The sequence below is a fragment of the Semicossyphus pulcher genome, unplaced genomic scaffold (assembly GCF_022749685.1).
Source record: "Semicossyphus pulcher isolate SPU_LCO1_2020_fin unplaced genomic scaffold, fSemPul1.0.p SCAF_6, whole genome shotgun sequence".
NCBI classification, from domain to species: Eukaryota; Metazoa; Chordata; class Actinopteri; order Labriformes; family Labridae; genus Semicossyphus; species Semicossyphus pulcher.
The window spans coordinates 15,158,169-15,170,348 of NW_027211737.1; the positions used below are offsets into that span (position 1 = coordinate 15,158,169).

The 12,180-nt window shown below is 43.9% G+C and overlaps 1 protein-coding gene across 1 annotated transcript in view; it reads right to left on the reverse strand.

Moving 5' to 3' along the window:
* grid2 (glutamate receptor, ionotropic, delta 2) overlaps positions 1–12,180 on the reverse strand; it is a 514,857-nt gene that overhangs the window by 55,936 nt on the left and 446,741 nt on the right. The gene's annotated exons all lie outside the window — the stretch shown is intronic.

Here is a 12,180-nt window from a genome sequence, read left to right on the forward strand (position 1 = left end):
GACTCCATCAGAGAGCATCCTATCCTGCTCTCTGCCGCACTGCCCCTTTTGTAAACCTGAGACGTCACGATGGAGTCTAATCGCCGAAGACTTTGCACGCTTCTCTTTCTCGTCTAAACTTGTACTAAAATAATTGTTCACTCATAATGAAGTCTTGTCTGTTTTTCCTGCACGGTGCAAGGTTCCTAGTTCGAATCCCGGGTTGCACATAGTGGGCCTTTCTGTGTGGAGTTTGCATGTTCTCCCCGTGCATGCTCGTTGGGTTCAAAGGTGACTCTAAAATCGCCCGTAGGTGTGAGTGTGAGCGTGAAAGGTTGCCTGCGTCTGTGTGTCAGCCCTGTGATTGACTGGCACTCAGTCCAGGGTGTACATCCCTCTCGTCCAATGACAGCTAGGATAGGCTTCAGCCCCCTGCGACCCTGAACAGGATAAGCCGTATAGATAATGGATGTAAGGAGTTAAAATAGATGGATAAATGGATGGAAGGATGGATAGATGGATGACCTCCACTGTTTCATTCCTAACTTTGTTAGAGTTCTTCTGAGGGTTCACCTGGGTGTGACAGAACACCGTGACACCACTGTTGAGTGAGGCGACAGGTGCAATAGAGCACACTTCTGACTCTTAAAATCAGTAGAACATGTTATCTCATTAATGGTAATGGCCTGAGAGGTGTAAAAAATGACCAATGAGGGAACATTTGAGTTTTTAATGGGGTCAGCGGCGTGAAGATGGGCCTGGGGCTGCTTTTTGAACACGTATATTCGGGGGGCTAAGCTGCCTCAATGAGAATGGATGAAAAGCATAACACTCATAAAGAGAATAATGAATTCCTATTTTAGAAACGTCTCTTTGTATCTCTGCAGCCGTGTTCCAGCTGAATTAAATTTCAGCTCCGCCGACTTTTTATCTTCCCTTGCATCGTGTCTTCCTGAGTAGCCCCACACCTGTTTCTATAATTGTTTCTATAATCTTTCATTAGAGCACGTACGACAATAGCGGTGTGTCCCTGCAGCAATATTCCATCCCCCAATCTGTGTCTATCTCAGTGACACTACGGGCTAATGATAAGCAAATTCTCTGCAGAGAATCAAAGAGCTGAGACTCGTATATGGAGTTTCTGCTGTCAGGAACTCACGAGGCATGCCTGCACTGAGACACACATGCATGCACTAGGAGGCTCTCTCTCTCACACACACACACACAGTGAAATGCAAACATACAAACCCCTACACACACACACACACAAGCAATAAAGCATCCTGTTAATTGCCGTCTTCATCTGCGGCCTTTCATTGATTTCCTTGTTAGCTGCTGTAATTATTACAGACGCAAAGGGGAGAAGAAAGGGAAGGAGAGAAAAACAGATATTGAGAGGCGGAGAAAGAGAGAGAGAGAGAGAGAAGAAGAAGAAGAGAATTGAGAGTTAGAAGACTGTGTGGGTGTCAGATGGATTCTTAAGTCTCGGCTGGTAGCAGGGAGAGAAATGGAGAAAAATGCAATTAGGGCTTCATTATTAGATATGGGAGGATAAGAAAATGTAGATATACAGAAGAAGATAATAGAATTATTTCATTAATTCCTGATTTAAATTCACTCTGCTTCAACTAAGGAAACATTTGCTATCTCCTCTTCCTACTCCTCTCCCTCTCTGCCCTTCACTTTAGTCCGATTTGTCACATCTCCAGCAAACATGCCAGTCTTTAATCAATCACCACCAGAGCTATCCATCCTTCTCTATCTCCTTATTTTTTATCTACAGTCTATCATTCCCTTATTCCGAATGTCTCTTTCAATCCGTACCATCTCCTTTCTTTAATATAGAGCAAATTCTCCCCCATTTCCTTCTGTTTTCTCCCTCTTTTCATCTGTTCTCCGTGAATCTGAGTCACAACACCGAAACACTGTCATCACACAGGCGCAGAATTGTAACAGAGGGAAAATATGTTTGCTGTTTGGGCTTGTTGTGTTGAATCCTAATGAGCTATCAGACTCTGCAGGAAAGGAGCTTTCTCTTTTTCCTGTCGGGGTGATTTGCACGAGGAGAAAACAGAAAATGAGAGAGCCCAGTAGCTAAAAGAGAATTTTCTGGTCTTAGCAGAGGCTGGGTTATTACAGAGGATATTGCAGCAGTCACACCCCGGCACGGTGACAGATATATATCAAGTCGGCTTACACCTCTGCAGAGATTTAATTCAAATCCAATAAAATACATGACAAACACATAAATGTGACGTTAATTCAAAAAAAAAAAAGGAATGAAAATGCTCTTGCTCCAGCTTTTCTGTGGCTGCGGCGTGTCATCACACTGGCTCAGACACAAACACCCCGAGCATCAACCCCGAATTCAAAAGAAAAAACATGATCCGCCTAAAAACAAACACAGGGAGGAAATGGATGAAGGCCGGGAGTTAAAAAAAGAACACAGGAAGGATATAGTATGTTAGTTGTATGTTTGTAACATAGCTTCAGGCCACCATGACACAGAGAGGGATCACACACACACACACACACACACACACACACACACACACACACACACACACACACACACAGAGGCTGTGTTCTGTCACCCCAACACAGCTGGGCCACCCTGCTCCGTAACCTTGGCAACTCCCTGACCAATGGCTGGTTGGCAGGAGGTCCTTAAAGAACTGTGACACCGACACAAACACACACATGCACACGCGCACGCAGTCACACATTTAGAGGGCACTGCTGCCTTTACAGATCTGTTGTTGACAGTGATTCGAGAGGGTAAACAGGTGTTAGAGAGGCCTTTTTAAGTTGAGAGTACGAAGACACACACACACACACACACACACACACACACACACACACACACACACACACACACACACACACACACACACACACACACACACACACACACACACATTGGGAGACATCAGGGATGAGGCTCTCATCCTACCTTACCTCGACCCTCTCTCATACTACCTTACCTCGACCCTCTCTCATACTACCTTACCTAGACCCTCTCTCATCCTAACTTACCTCGACCCTCTCTCATCCTAACTTACCTCAACCCCTTTTCATCCTACCTTACCTTGACCCTCTCTTATCCCACCTTACCTTGACCCCCTCTCATCCCACCTTACCTAGACCCCCTCTTATCCTACCTTACCTTGACCCCCTCTCCTCCTAACTTACCTCGACCCCCTCTCCTCCTAACTTACCTCGACCCCCTCTCATCCTACCTTACCTCGACCCCCTCTCATCCTACCTTACCTTGACCCTCTCTCATCCTAACTTACCTCAACCCCCTCTCACCCTACCTTACCTCGATACCTTCTTATAATTCCTTACCTCGACCCCTTCTTATCCTACCTTAATTCGACCCCTTCTCATCCTACCTTACCTAGACCCCATCTTATCCCACCGAACCATGACCCTCTAGCATACTCCACATTTTGTATACTGTACAATGGCGTGGTCTTGTTTGTGAACCTGACTTTAAAGCTCCATAGCTGGATTGAATCCAAACTTTTGTGACACGCCATCAGTAGTAAACACCAGGCACTCAGGTCATCAGGTCATCAGGTGTTTGGACCATTATCAGTGTATACCCACACCAATGGAAGGCCGGGGTCACCATTGTTTCCTTTACAGCAGTTGAATTACCAGCTGAGCTCAGAACAAATCCATTGACATTTTTCAATGTGTGTTCGGCTGCATACTTTTTCTTAAACACCATTTTTTAGTTGTTATTCACAAGGGGTAGTGGGTAGTTTTTGTTGCTCACTGTCAGCCACCCATCCCATCCTCCCAAAGCTCACTCTCCCTCTGTTATGTTTACTTCCTATCCACTACTCACTCCATCCATTAATCTGTCTCTGCCCTCGGCCTCCCGATTTCTCTTCCTGCTTTTCCCCGTTCCTCTATCTGCCTCCCTTTATCACCCTCACTACATCCTGTATTACCCATCCTTCCTTCCCTCTGTCTCTCCATCCATCTATCCTAGTCTCACCCCTTGTTTATCTTCCCTCTATGTTTCCCTCTCATCTCGCCTCTTATGTTAATATAATAATATAAGCTGCGAGTAATGAAGTTTTACGACGAGGAAAAATACGACCCGGGCCACTTAACGCATCATTGTCACTGAAGGAGAGGCCTCATTTGCAGTCAGACGAATTCCGCCTCTCTCCGTCTGTCTCTCTAAATCCTCTCTGTAATGTTTGATTGGCTGTTTTTCTTTTCTTGTATTTGATGGCTTTTAGTCCCACTGATTAATGCACCCAAGAGTCCATTAAAGCAATAGGAAAATAAAGACTTTATGTATTAGTAAAACATGGTGTTAAAATCCTCCCACATCCTCTCTTGTCTTTGTGCTTGTTCTCCTCAATCACCTCTCTTTCTTCGCATATCTCCCACACTCTTATCTCCTCCATCGTCCTTTCCTACGTTTTTTTTTACTCCTACCGTCTTTGTTTCTTCATCCTTCCCTCTCCTCGCTCCTCGTACTTCCTCACCCACTTGCAGTCACTCCCACAATCTCCAGCCCTCTTTTAGTCCCTTTACGTCTTCCTTATCAGGCTATTTCCACCTTCCTAAATCTCCCAATCCCCCCTCCCCTCCTACTCCCGGTGCAGTCATTCACCGTCCATATCAACTTCCCCTCCTCCCTTCATCTCTCCTCTGCTCCGTCTCGATCGTCCTCTGGAGTCCCGTGATGGCCTCACCCAGGGCTGAAGGACCCGAGCAGGTCTTGGGTGATTTACCATCATTTCTATCTGGCGGAGGAATCAGCGCAATCTTTATCATCATCACCGAAGTCATTACGGTAAATTGGTGAAAGCTTATAGGCCTACATTAAACAGCTCCTCACCTCCAGTCTGGAGATATATGTAGCAGAGGTGAAGGAATGATGGTAATTTTAATCATAATTTCTGGAGTCATTATGTTAAATGGGCAGATGGTGATGGGGAGATAGAAAGTGATAGGCTTGTTACAGGAGAGAGTTAAGCATATGTAAGACAAGTGAAGAATCAATAAAGTTATATAACCTGTAAGAGGGTGTGTGTGAGGAGGGGTAACAGTGATACATCACCAGGAGGGGCCTGAAAAGTGATAAAAAGGGCTCTAAGATAAAGACTGTAGCAACATTTATCACTATTAAATAAGCAACATGAATGAACCATGCGGGCCTCCGTTGATTGTTGTGACCTTATCAGCTGAACGGGTCACATCCATGTGAGCGAGCTAATACACAAACACATATTTGAAATTCAAATCAAAGCAGTGGGTCTTCTCGGGAAAGGCAGTTATACAAATGAAAGCAGACATGCAAAAGTGCTTCTGCTGAGGTAAATGTCCTCCGTACAGAATAATCCGAGCATGTGCATATGTATGAGGCATTTAACTTCACACTTTCTGTTTCCAACACACAATCCTGCCCCCCCTTCTCTCCCTCTTCCTTAGCCATGATTGGATATTCGCTACATGCATGGGTGAAGTCAGAACCATCCATATTTTATCAAAGGCGTCGTGCCACTGTTGAAGCTCGGTTCAGGGATAGGTTGGAGAGGTAGTAAAGTCACTGCTGCCATATTTCCCATCAAAGTGTTATGTGTCTTTGTTGAAGAACAGGATCTTTTAAAAGGCCTTTCCCCCTCCCCTACTTCCAGCCTTGATTCCAGTTAATGTTGCAGTAAAGGTGTCAGTGCTTTTTTTTCTTTGTAGACGCTGCCATCATTATGAGACTTGGGGGTAATGATAATATATAGCGAGCAAGGACGTGTGGGAAAAGACGCATTTTCTTAAGTGGAACCTTCCCATAGTGCGGCAGAAAGTCATACAGACAGAAAATCATTCAAACTGGCAATCCACTCAACTCTAAAATCACTCAGCAGTCATCGGAGACTCTTGAGGCCTGACAGGGAGTAGCTGTCATATATTCACACGGGGACGCTTACATCAAACGAGTCAGGTGTGTGTGTGTGTGTCTGCACCGGCATGTGTGTGTGTGAGCATGCAAATGTGAAGGGTTTAGGGGCGTGTGTGTGTGTGTGTGTGCATGCGTGTGCCACAGTATCAGGACTTAAAAGGCACTCGGAGACACATTTCCATTTTCCATTCCATGATATGTTAAAGTCTCTGGTGGCATCAAGTGGAATAAGACGTGACTGGAAACAAAATCATTGAGTTTATGTTTTAATGTTATAACATAAATATAAACAGTGTGTGTCTATTAAAGTAATAATCTTGAAGGTAAATGTCTGGTAAGTCACTATCTATCGCCGAATGAGGTAACACAATGGTGATTGAGCCTGTCACCCAGCAGTGGTTGGTCTGCCAGAGAGGGTAGGCGGAGCTAAGTGGCTGCTTTTCCGTTCTCTGCAAGTGTTGCGAGTAAACAGTAATCTACTATGGCCGAACAAACAAAGAAAAGGTCGATGACTACAAATACAACTTCAAAAATAGGTGAAAATCCACAGTCTACAAAGGAAAGCGACCGCAATAACTGTTTATCACCATAGGTGCCGCCAAAGAGAAAGAAACTAAGCTCGTCCCTGAACAGTCTTCGGCTACGCAGCCCCATACGCAACAAACTGCGATGCTCTGTGTGTTCTGACACCTTTCTATCAGAGCCAGCATTAACTTCTTAAGCAATTTGAGCTACAGTAGCTCTTCTGTCGGATCGGACCACACGGACAAGCCTTCGCTCCGCACTCTCATTAATGAGCCTCGGCCGCCCTTAAACCTGTCGCCTGTTCACTGGTTTTCCTTTCTTCGACCACTTTTGGTAGGTCCTGACCACTGCAGAACTTTAAAAAGTTGCTCACATCCTTACACTTGCTCATTTTTCCTAACATATCCCACCCACTGAAAGATACCATTGTTACGAGATAATCAATGTGTTTCACTTTACCTGTCAGTGATCGTAATGTTGCGGCTGAAGCACACTGTATAAGAAGCAAGACAGAAAACAGGGAGACACTTTCTTACAGTAGCATCACATCTCATTACGGTCTGCGTCAGGACTTTAAAAGTGCCAGTCTAGAGGGTGCAGAGGTTAAGTAATTAAGAGGCTTTATAATTGATGCTTCGTTTTAATCTGAACTTTCACAAGTCAGCACAACAGTCGTATGCTGAGCTGTCAGGAGCTCCTCAGCTAAAAGGCCTACAGAACATCACAAACACAACAAGGACTGAGAGGGAAAGTCCTTTCTTTCTCTTGTTATACATGCACCAATAAATAGGGACCAACGTTGAGTACAATGACTGTATATATAGATGGACAACCCACCATCTGCTCCCATTGTACATAATTGATGCCAAAATAGCCCCTGTGATGGGCGCTGCCATCTTGCATGGTGACGTCATATGGAGCCAGAGTCTGCGCAGTAGAGATTGGCGAGTGAAGCGGCCGTAGCCACTTCCGCGAACCCAAACACACACTTAACTTACCAAAAAAACAGCAAGGATCCCGCACGCCGGCGTGTTTAACAGCAGAACAGCTTCTTTGTGTTGGTCTGAGGTTAACGTTCACAGGTATGGAAACTTCAATGACTGTAGTGATTGTTTTTGTTACGTTTCCACTCGCGGATCATCCTCCGCTCTGCTCACCCGGGACTGATTGGCTGCAGGAGCTGAATTTGTCAACAGAGCTGTCAATCATCATTTTGACAGCATCAAATAACTAATTAAAACTAAACTTGGACGTAAATAATCGGGGGTGTATTTAGATTTTATAGTTTGACTCATGTCCCATCTGTTAACATTATGAGCTATACTGCAGCCAGTCAGCAGGGGGCGCTCGAAATGTTTTGGCTTCACTTTTAGGGAGCTGTCATGTCGTCCATCTTTTTATACAGTCTATGGTTGAGTAATGCATTGACTTAAACAGGGACATTATGTCAAACAGTGACTCCTCTGCGTTATATAGACTGTAGGTGACACCAAGTTAATGCGATATAGAGTCTGAGGTGCGACACCTCTTACTTTATTGAAGTCTTGTTCATTGGCTGAAATGGGACCGACATGTATATTAAGCTGCGACAGGCCTCACCGAGCAGCACTCACCCGGCTTTGCACGCATGAATGTGTGCATACTGCTTTTGCACATGTGAAGATTTGTTTGTAAGCGCATGAGAGTTCCATATGCGTGTGTTTGCATGTATGTATTTGTGTGTGACTGACACTAGTGAGGGCTCAGACGCTGACCCGTTCTGACACATAATATCGCTGTGCTGCGGGGAATCACGACTGAAAAGGAAGAAAATCCATAGTGCACAAGACACGACGGTGACAGAGAGGAGTAAGAGGTTTATTATGAAAGGGCCTGAGAGAAAGCACAGGAGAGAGAGAGAGAGAGAGAGAGAGAGCATGACTGTGAGGGGAGAATACATCAAGTTCTTAACCTCACAGGAATCAAATATAAAAAAAAAAGGGGCTGGATTGAAGAAGACAAACACATCGGAATAAATCAAACGGAGACGGAGAACAAAAGATGTCTGAGTCTGTTAATAACATCATGGCCTTCCAAATAGCCTGTGGCTTTATGATACTGTTTCAGGTACTGTTCCCAAACATATTTGTCAGAGTGAGAGGAAATCATAACACGGTGAAAAGCTCTTCTTTGAAGAAATCTTTTAGGAAGTCGGTTCAGTCTTCTAGCCGTTGGGTGTACCGTAAAGTCAGCATTAATTTATATATAGCCTTTTAGCAGACCTTGTAAAACTCAAGCGAGAACAAGAGATAATTCAGCCTTTAACACGTCTTTTCGATGTGACAATTATATTAAAGAGAATTCTCTCTTAAAGGAACTTCCCCAGGACTTAATGTAAGGGAAGACATAACCAGCATATGAGAGTAAATTAAACTTACACTTACATTAATAGCACTGTGTTAAGGATCATTAAATAACTAAGCTGTAGGTTTAAACATATAATCAAACGTGGCAACACTGCTGTTGGTGTCACTGCAGCAGAGAGAAAACATCAGCATGTGTCGCTGCAGCTAAGAGAGAGGGACGGGCATTAATGTACCACTAGAGTGCACCCTGTAGCCTTTAGCACAATGTAGATGAATAAGAGCCTGTGAGAGAGACAGAGGGGGTGCAGGGAGGGGAATTTTAAAGAGCTGCAGGAAAAGAAGGGAAAATGCAGAGAGGGCAGTATAGGTGGGGGGAAGGAGAAGTGTCAGATATGGAGAGGAAGGAAGGCAGACATTTGCAAATAAAGACTGAAAGAAAATATATCAACAGGAAGTCAGAGGGAGATGGATAAGTTCTGTCACTCCTGCCTTCTCACACCCCGGACATTATGAAAAGCAACTCCTCATCGAGCATTCAGTATAATCAGCTAATTAAAGAAAATCCACCCTAAATGTATCTCATCCACGAGGGCGACTCATGTTCTATTACAATGTTACTACCACCAGTACCTTCACTCTTTTACTGAGACAAACGGAGAAGGACCAGATTTTGTAGTCCGAGTAGTATTGACCAATCAGGGATCAGCAGGTTTTGGTTGCATTCAGGAAAAACAGTCTGTGTGGAGACCTATCAGTGGTAATCTGATGACCTTTCAGCTTTTAATTCATCTCTATGCACGGATCTGCAATGCAAGTGAAGCTAACGAGACATGATAAAGCTCAAGTCTGACTCCACTCTTGCTTCTAAAGTTGCGAGTTGGACCATATAACTGAACCGACCGAAAAGGAAGTATCAGGTCTTTTATAGCTAAGCCGAGAAAATCGGTCATTACTCCCAGAGGTTATATCTTCCTCAGATCCTTATGTTATACTTACTTGAATGTACTAAGTTGATTAACTAAGTGGCTGAGGCAGTACAAACTGTGACACTCAACTGCGAGCAGCGTCCAACACATACATGTGTATTATCATCAGTAATGTCTAAGCCTGCAATGCCATCACTATTATACTGAAAAAACACTAGTAATGAGCTTAAAGACACCTGTGGACGAGCTTAGCATAATTTACAGCTAAAAAAACTCTCACACTGGTGCTCTGTGCAGGCCCTCATACAGCCTCTGCCTGAAACGACTCAGTCAGCTCTGTCCCTTTAAGAGACCCCTACAAGCCGGCTTTCTTCTGATTGGTCAGCTCTTGAAGCCTGCTGAGGCATCACAGAGTGCAGCGTGTAGAAAAAACTGTGTGAAACCTGGCGTTCACAGCAGCCTGTAGACTGAGCTGAGAAGCCTGGGGATTACTCCAACATACTTTTAACTACAGATTTGAAACTTCACCCACGTTTAGTCTGGACATCCAACATTGTAACATTATATATATGTCTTAAAATGTGATCCTAACTTCATATCTCTGTCAGTGTCTCTGGCCATGTAAGCATCAGGCAGTCTCTGTCTGAATAATAAGCTTCACATCCCCCAGAATGCTCAGCTGATCGCCTGAATATTGCTGTCAATGCATTTCAGCTGCTCATTGGGAGCACTGAAGTACACAGAGGCTGTAACTGATGTTATCCAACACTTCCTGTAACAAGTTCATTCACTCTTCTGGGCCTTGGGTGCTAATCTTCACAGTCAGATGATCGTGACCTGTGGTTTCAATTCTGCCATGTGCCACAAGTGCTACTGTGCTTTATTCCAACACAGAAGATGTGAGGACTTTCTAAATGAACATATTCATGTAGGACGCAGCGTGATGAACATATGGTGACTATGTAATGATCATATCCTGTTAAATATGCATGCTGATGCAGTCATATCAGAGGCTTTGTGTTTTTTCCAGCTGCTGGTTTCCTGTTCATCATCAAGAGAAAACATATCTTTGTGTTTTCACACACACATAACTCTGTATGCCAATAAAATACTGACTTATTCATGATTCTTGACACCCTACTAATTAGTTATAAGTGCTAAATAAACACCTCTGCCATCGAGCAGTATGTGTGTGAGTGAGTGTTAATAGTCATGTGCTTATACGCCGTTATGTGCGGCGTTTATCTCATCATTTAAAAAACACCACCCGCCACTTTAATCCCTCCTCCCAACACTTCCAACGCTTCCACCGCTGGCTCCAGTTCAACTCTAATATATTCTGCGGGGAGGAGGGAGTGAGTGAGACCCGCACTGGAAGAGAGACGTGCGATGCAAACAGAAAGCGGGATGCATGCAAATGAGAAGCAGCAGGCAGGTATTTATGATGCTGCTGTAATCACCAGGGGAATTAAGTATTTAAGCATGCGCCTGTTATCTGTGTATCGTTAACATCGTTTAGATAGATTTATCCCCTATCAGCACAGACAAGCATGTAGCATGAGCTGTATATCAAAACAGGACGAGGGCCGCGCTGTGTACAATAAGGATCTACTGTGTGCTGTATAAATATTCTGTTTGCTGTTTGTATTACATACCATATGACGAGGATTTGAAGGTTTACTGGTACAGTGAGATAAAATGACGGAGTCAGGTGTGAGTTATGTGAGCACATCATGTACACGTTAAGTTGTATTTTACCACAACAATCAGTAAAAATGTCAGTTTTTGCTCATTATAAGAAAGAAAAAGGAGAAGGCAAAGAAGCATGAGAACATCTGCTGCCTTCATTAAGCCCCGTGTTTTACCATTGTGGAACTTAACGCACAGAGAGCTGCAGTTTTCTATGAGAGGAGTCATTTTGGCTCTCATCCCTACTTGTATCACCACATCAGCTATAATAGTTAAATTACCCCTTTGTGTAGAGTGGCGTGATGTTATTTACCAGCTGCCCATATCACCAGAAACAACAGCATTTGCACAAAGTGTGTTGTGCCCGTGTCACATGACTTGCTCTATGATTGGATGGACATTTAGCATAATGCTGGGCAGCAACACTCGAGTGAGATTACTCTCTGGGACAGATGGGACGCGTAAGTGTGATCAAACCACAACCATCTTCTTTTTCCAACGCTTATGTCAGCTTATACTGTATGATGTGTTTATATCAAGTAAATGTAGACCTGTTAAAATTCACATGTGATCTCCTAACCTTCGCTCTCTTCATTGTAGAAGAGGTTTTACAAGTTAGATTGAAAACTGTAAAACAGGAGGAGATTTCAAGCAAAGCACGTATCAACCTCCGAGACTGATTTGATTTTGAGAACACAACCTGAAGGACGAAACAACCAAAATAAAAACAAGGTAAAATGTTGGGAAATGATGGCTCGAATGTGAATGTGCTGCACCGAGTGATGAATAA